General features: G+C 42.8%; 1 long non-coding RNA gene across 1 annotated transcript in view; it reads left to right on the forward strand.

The window, feature by feature from the left end:
• Positions 1-742: 742 nt before the first annotated feature.
• The window catches only part of LOC116686259 (uncharacterized), a 19,933-nt gene continuing 15,381 nt past the window's right edge, over positions 743-5,294 (forward strand). The window contains exons 1-2 of the long non-coding RNA XR_004331202.1: positions 743-755; positions 3,308-3,314. This is a non-coding gene — a long non-coding RNA (uncharacterized LOC116686259). The remainder of the gene's footprint in view (positions 756-3,307; positions 3,315-5,294) is intronic.

The raw sequence follows: 5,294 nt of genomic DNA on the forward strand, positions 1-5,294 counted from the left end.
TGCTGTAATTAAAGTGTCTGGCTAATAGCTGAATGGCTGCTGATGGTAACTAGCTAACTATATGTTCCAAGGCTGTTGTCATCCCGACCAAGTGTGTCTGCCTGGGGGAGACAGGCAGACAGACCGGGGTGTGCTAGCAGGCTAAATTACCATTACTGTCTATCTATTCAGCTAACGTTAACATTACTAGTGAATTTGTCACGGGTTATCCCAGTGCTGTTGTTGAACAATGTTGACCTCATAATGTTAGCCCCCATGCATTAGCATTTAACGATAGCTTTGTCAACCAGCACATTGTAGTGTGTAACGTTAAGCTGGATCTATACTGAAATGTATCAATAAATTAAGTCTCTTTTGTATTGCTGTGTAAAAAAAGTGGCATGTCATTAATCACAAAACAATGCTGTCTGGCAAAAAAAGCACTAAAAAGTATTCTTTTTCTTTTTTTCTTTGAATTTGCAGGATTTACAATTACTCCTGAACGTATCATCTGGGTGACAGTGTTCTGTTGGAAGTTACCAGTAACTAGAGGGTGAAAGGTTACATTACGCTACTGATGGACGACTAAAGGAAACAACCCGTATCTGAAAATAAAATACCAGATCATGACAACAGGCGGAGTGTGAAGGTGTGACAAAATAGAAGAGTGCCAAAGTTGTGTTTCAATATGAACAACGTAATAACTTAACGAACATCAAGCGTCACATGCTTAACTGGAAGTTAAGTAATTCTGATTTTAACACAAACTAGAGATGGTGCCTTATATACTACTACAGTATCACTGTATGGATGTGAGATGGTTTTGGCCTGGCTCAGGGTAAACCTTTAGTAAAACATGAGCAAACACAAACAATGAACGCCACAGAAGGTTTTTGTTTTTTTCATCTACATTGACAGTCAGTCAAAAAGAAAATAAACTTACGTAATAGCCGATAAACTCTAGTACTTTCCAATACCAATGCTAGCATTTTAGGCGGTATCGAAGGCTTTGCCGATTCGCTATTGTATGAAGCGCTCCAGCGGGTTGTGGTCCCATTAGAGGATTGGGAACAGAAGACCCATCGTAAGGTTTGCCAGACTTGTTGTAAAGTTGATGTACATGATAAGGGCTCAGAAAGGGAAAGTTCCCTCTTTTCGTGGCAGCTCCTAACCAACTGGGACTCAGCGTTTACTCTCCTTTTAATCACTACATCGCCAACTATTCCACGGCCTTGTGCCCCTTAGTGAACACTAACTGCTTCTTCTCCACGGGTCTTCCTCCTTCATATTCATGCCCTTATCCAGTGAGCCAGTCAGTCAACCTGCAGGATTATTGATGTGTTTACTGGCAGAGGGGGATGCCACTCCCTGCCTTGGGAAACCCTGAGGCTTTCAACTGTTGAGTAACGCTGACTGCTGTTTGCCACCATCTCCAGTCAGGAAAGTTGGGATGTGTTCATCTCTGCTCCCAATGAGGCAAAACAGAAAGAACGAGATTGTGTAACACTGAGTTTTCGGCTCACCTGTGTCACCTCATTTAGTCATATAGCGGAGTTTCAACCATGGTACATACATTTCTTCATAGAGGAAACACATCTGTCACAACCCTTGCAGCTCATACAAGCTGATGGAAACTGAAGTAGCATTGCTTGAAATTTTGGTTTATTAAAACTTTTACTTTTGTAGTTTTGGCCATCAATTGTATTTTCTGGCTACTTTTTTCTTAGTCTATATCCACAACGTTCCACTTCTGGGATTGCTTTGGTGCAGCCAGAAACTATGCCGGATGTCCCTCTTTTTGGCCAGATATCCGTCCCCGTCCTCTGTCTCTGTGTTGGCATTCTAACCTCTGGTGGATTTCTGAGGACTATGGTTACCTGGTCCTCAGATCTCTGCAGGGTAAATCCAGACAGCTAGCTAGACTATCTGTCCAATCTGAGGACTATGGTTACCTGGTCCTCAGATCTCTGCAGGGTAAATCCAGACAGCTAGCTAGACTATCTGTCCAACCTGAGGACTATGGTTACCTGGTCCTCAGGTCTCTGCAGGGTAAATCCAGACAGCTAGCTAGACTATCTGTCCAATCTGAGGTTTCGGTTGACGACTAAAACTACTTCTGAACGTACACATGTTCCACCAGAACAACTTCCTTCCAGAGACTATTAAGCAGGGACATCGGGGCTCTGTATGGCACTCTGCACCGCCCAAGATGATTGGTTTAAAGAAATGCCAATAAACCAGAGTATGTTTTTCTCCCATCCCAGAATGCTGTGTGGACTAGCCAGAAAATGGTCCTCCACAGCGCTGTGGAGGAAGGTCTGGCAACGCAGGACTATTTTTTCTTGACCCTTTTGACATTCCAGCAATGTCGCAATGTGCCCACATCTCAACAATAACTTAGGTATTCACAAGATTATAATAATTGATGGAAATCCTAGGTGGATTTTAAACAATGCAGACCAATTGGTCAGATATAATTATATCAAGCACAACACAGCCCATCCAGCACAAACCCGCCACTCTTAAGTAGCCAAGTTACCGACAATAGTGACCCCAATTCTTTATTCATTTGCCCCAGATTTTTTCTAAGCTTCCTATGCTGTTTGAACCATGCTTATGCTATGGAAATGAGGCCATATCATTACCTTGTCACAAGATAAGATCATATGGTGATACAACTTGTTAGCTGGCAGATACATCTAGCTGACACAGACTGACACAGCCTTTATTTTAAGTTGGGTTTCTGGACAACATTAATTCGTCTTTCAGCTGTTTTGTTTTCAACAAACTACTGAGAACGAGCCGGCCTATTTTGGCTGAACTGTATTTACAGGTAGTCAACTTTCTCTGTCTGCCGTTTGGTGTTGCGCAGGAATTGTATACTGGTTAGAAAAGGAGAGACTGAGTATACAGGGCCCTCATGTGAGAAGGAGGCTGACAAAGATTCTAGAATGAATAGCTGTGGATGGAGTGAGGGGCCCAGGATGCCTTTGTACAGGGTCCACATTTTGTGCTAAGTGAGTGACCCCTTTCACATTACAATCAATTGATCCACTATTACTACAAAAATACTGATCTCAAAGCTATAGTGTGTAGTTTCTTTCCTCCATGACGAATTCTAAGTAATGACAACAACACTGTCGGCTTTTCCAAATAAAAAACAAGTCTTCATTGATTGCACGCACCCCCCATCACAAAAAAACATGGACTCTTACCTATCTTTACTTGAGTTTCTGTGAGCAAAAGTATATTAAAGACGACAATCTCCTGAACATAGTCATACTGAGACATCCAGAGAGAGTTGTGTGGAGCTGATAGTCTTAATTAGCTTTGTAGTAACTCATTTGGAAATGGCTCGATTGTAACAGACATTCATTAATATAAAAAAGTTATGCACTAAACGTTTTACCTTTTTTTTCTTAGGAATTTTAGCTACAAGCGCTAATGAGCCTTGGCTAAGGCTAACACAGCTAAAACATGTTGCTTCTTAACAGACTACAGCAGCTCAAGTCATGAATGAGCACGTGTTCAGCTAAAGAAATAGGACTAATGAAGGAAAGCACCTACTGTGGGGCTTTTTAAAATGAAACCCTGCATTGTGTTTGTCCTCTGTGGACCCTAGTTGGGAATATTTTGGTTAGGCTGTACACTAGCTCTGGGCAAGTCAATTACAGTGCTCAACTTTGTTTTAATGTTCAGCCTTAAACGACCTTTCCCTCTTTTTTTTTTCTTCCTTTCTCTCCATCGTTCCATAATCCCCTCCTCCAGCCCTCCCATTTCTTTACAACCATCCCCGGTTACATAAGTCTGCCAAAACTGTTGTTTTCCAGCGGGACTCACTGCTGTGTGCGGAAACTGTGGGAGTCAAGGGTTGGGCATCTCAGCCCGTACAGTGCCAATGGCCATCCCAGGAATGCATCCTCTCTGTGGGTCTGGGCCGCAGCCAACCATGTGGCCTCCCAATGTCACCAAGGCACTTAGAAAAGAGACCAAGCTTTTTTCCACCCCCAGAAAAACAAAAAGGCTGCATTTTGCTCCCACATTGGCAGTACATGTTGAGGTTGTCTAATACTGCACGCGTGTATTCTTGTTTTTTTTTGCTTTTTAAAAAGGTAGAAACCACAGCATTATGTTGCGCCGGCCTGCCTCACAGCCCTTTGATGAATACAAAGGAGAGTTTTAGTAATATTTAAAGAACCCCCCTCAAGCAATGTTTAATGGTGAATGGGTACAGGCAGACGCAGTGACAGACTTCTCTCTGCCGCACCTGACATGAAGAGGTTTAGCTAACAGTACCCGACACCTACTGTTAATCCTATTTCAAATTGCACTCTCAACCATGAAATCCACTCACAAGAGGAGAAAAAAATACACAGTGATGCAGTGCAGAGGTGTTACAAAGATAATCTTTCCCCTGCCACTTTTCACCACCGGCTTTAAAGCAACAAAAGAGTGCAGGTACAATTAAAGCACGAGTAGGTCTTCTGAGCAAAGAAAGGAAGGTTAGGTTTTTGTGAAATTAGGTTATGTGGGAAATAACAAGGGGAATGGTATCACACTGTGTCAGCGGGCGGTGCCAGACATATGGCAGACATTGGTGGTAACCACGCTGGAAGGTTGTTGCTGTTTTTTGCCAAAAGCTTGATTTGACCCAGTCCTCTAAAGCTTCCTGGTGGTGGTTGCAGAGAGTTAATCACATGAACTCTTCCAGGCCTTGCGGTCTGCTAACCCAGCACTGATCCTAGAACCCAGGCATGAATGGATCTGGACGGCCGCTTTTCAGCGCAACATGGCCTCTGCACACCCGTCGACTGAGGGTTCACAGAGAGGAGCAACATGGACAAAAGTGGGGTTGTAGCAGCATGTCCTCCAACCTCAATGACACATTAGGCTGAGGTTTAAAAGCTCGTTCTTGGCCTTGGTAATGGAAGTCAAGAAAACAACCTCACCATTTAGTAGCTGTTCTAGTCTGATCTACGTCAACACATGGAGTTTGCCCAGTTTTTTATGGAATTGTGGTTGTCCAGATTTAGATCTGAGCACATTAACGACTTCTTGTCCATGTTGGTTTAAACACTAATGTTCAAAGCACATTCTTGACTGATGATTTGACAATGATGTCATCGGGGTTATGTATGCTTGGTCTTCATACTTTTAACAAAGTCTCTGGTTGCTAGGGGGGGAATCACCAGATGCCTCCCGATACGATATCATCACACTACTTATGCCATGATACAATATTACTGCGATTTTAAACATGGTGCAATATTCCGCCATCTATTGCAATTTATAACCTTTTTTCCAACTTCTGATTT

The sequence above is a fragment of the Etheostoma spectabile genome, unplaced genomic scaffold, assembly GCF_008692095.1.
Source record: "Etheostoma spectabile isolate EspeVRDwgs_2016 unplaced genomic scaffold, UIUC_Espe_1.0 scaffold340, whole genome shotgun sequence".
Classification (NCBI taxonomy): Eukaryota; Metazoa; Chordata; class Actinopteri; order Perciformes; family Percidae; genus Etheostoma; species Etheostoma spectabile.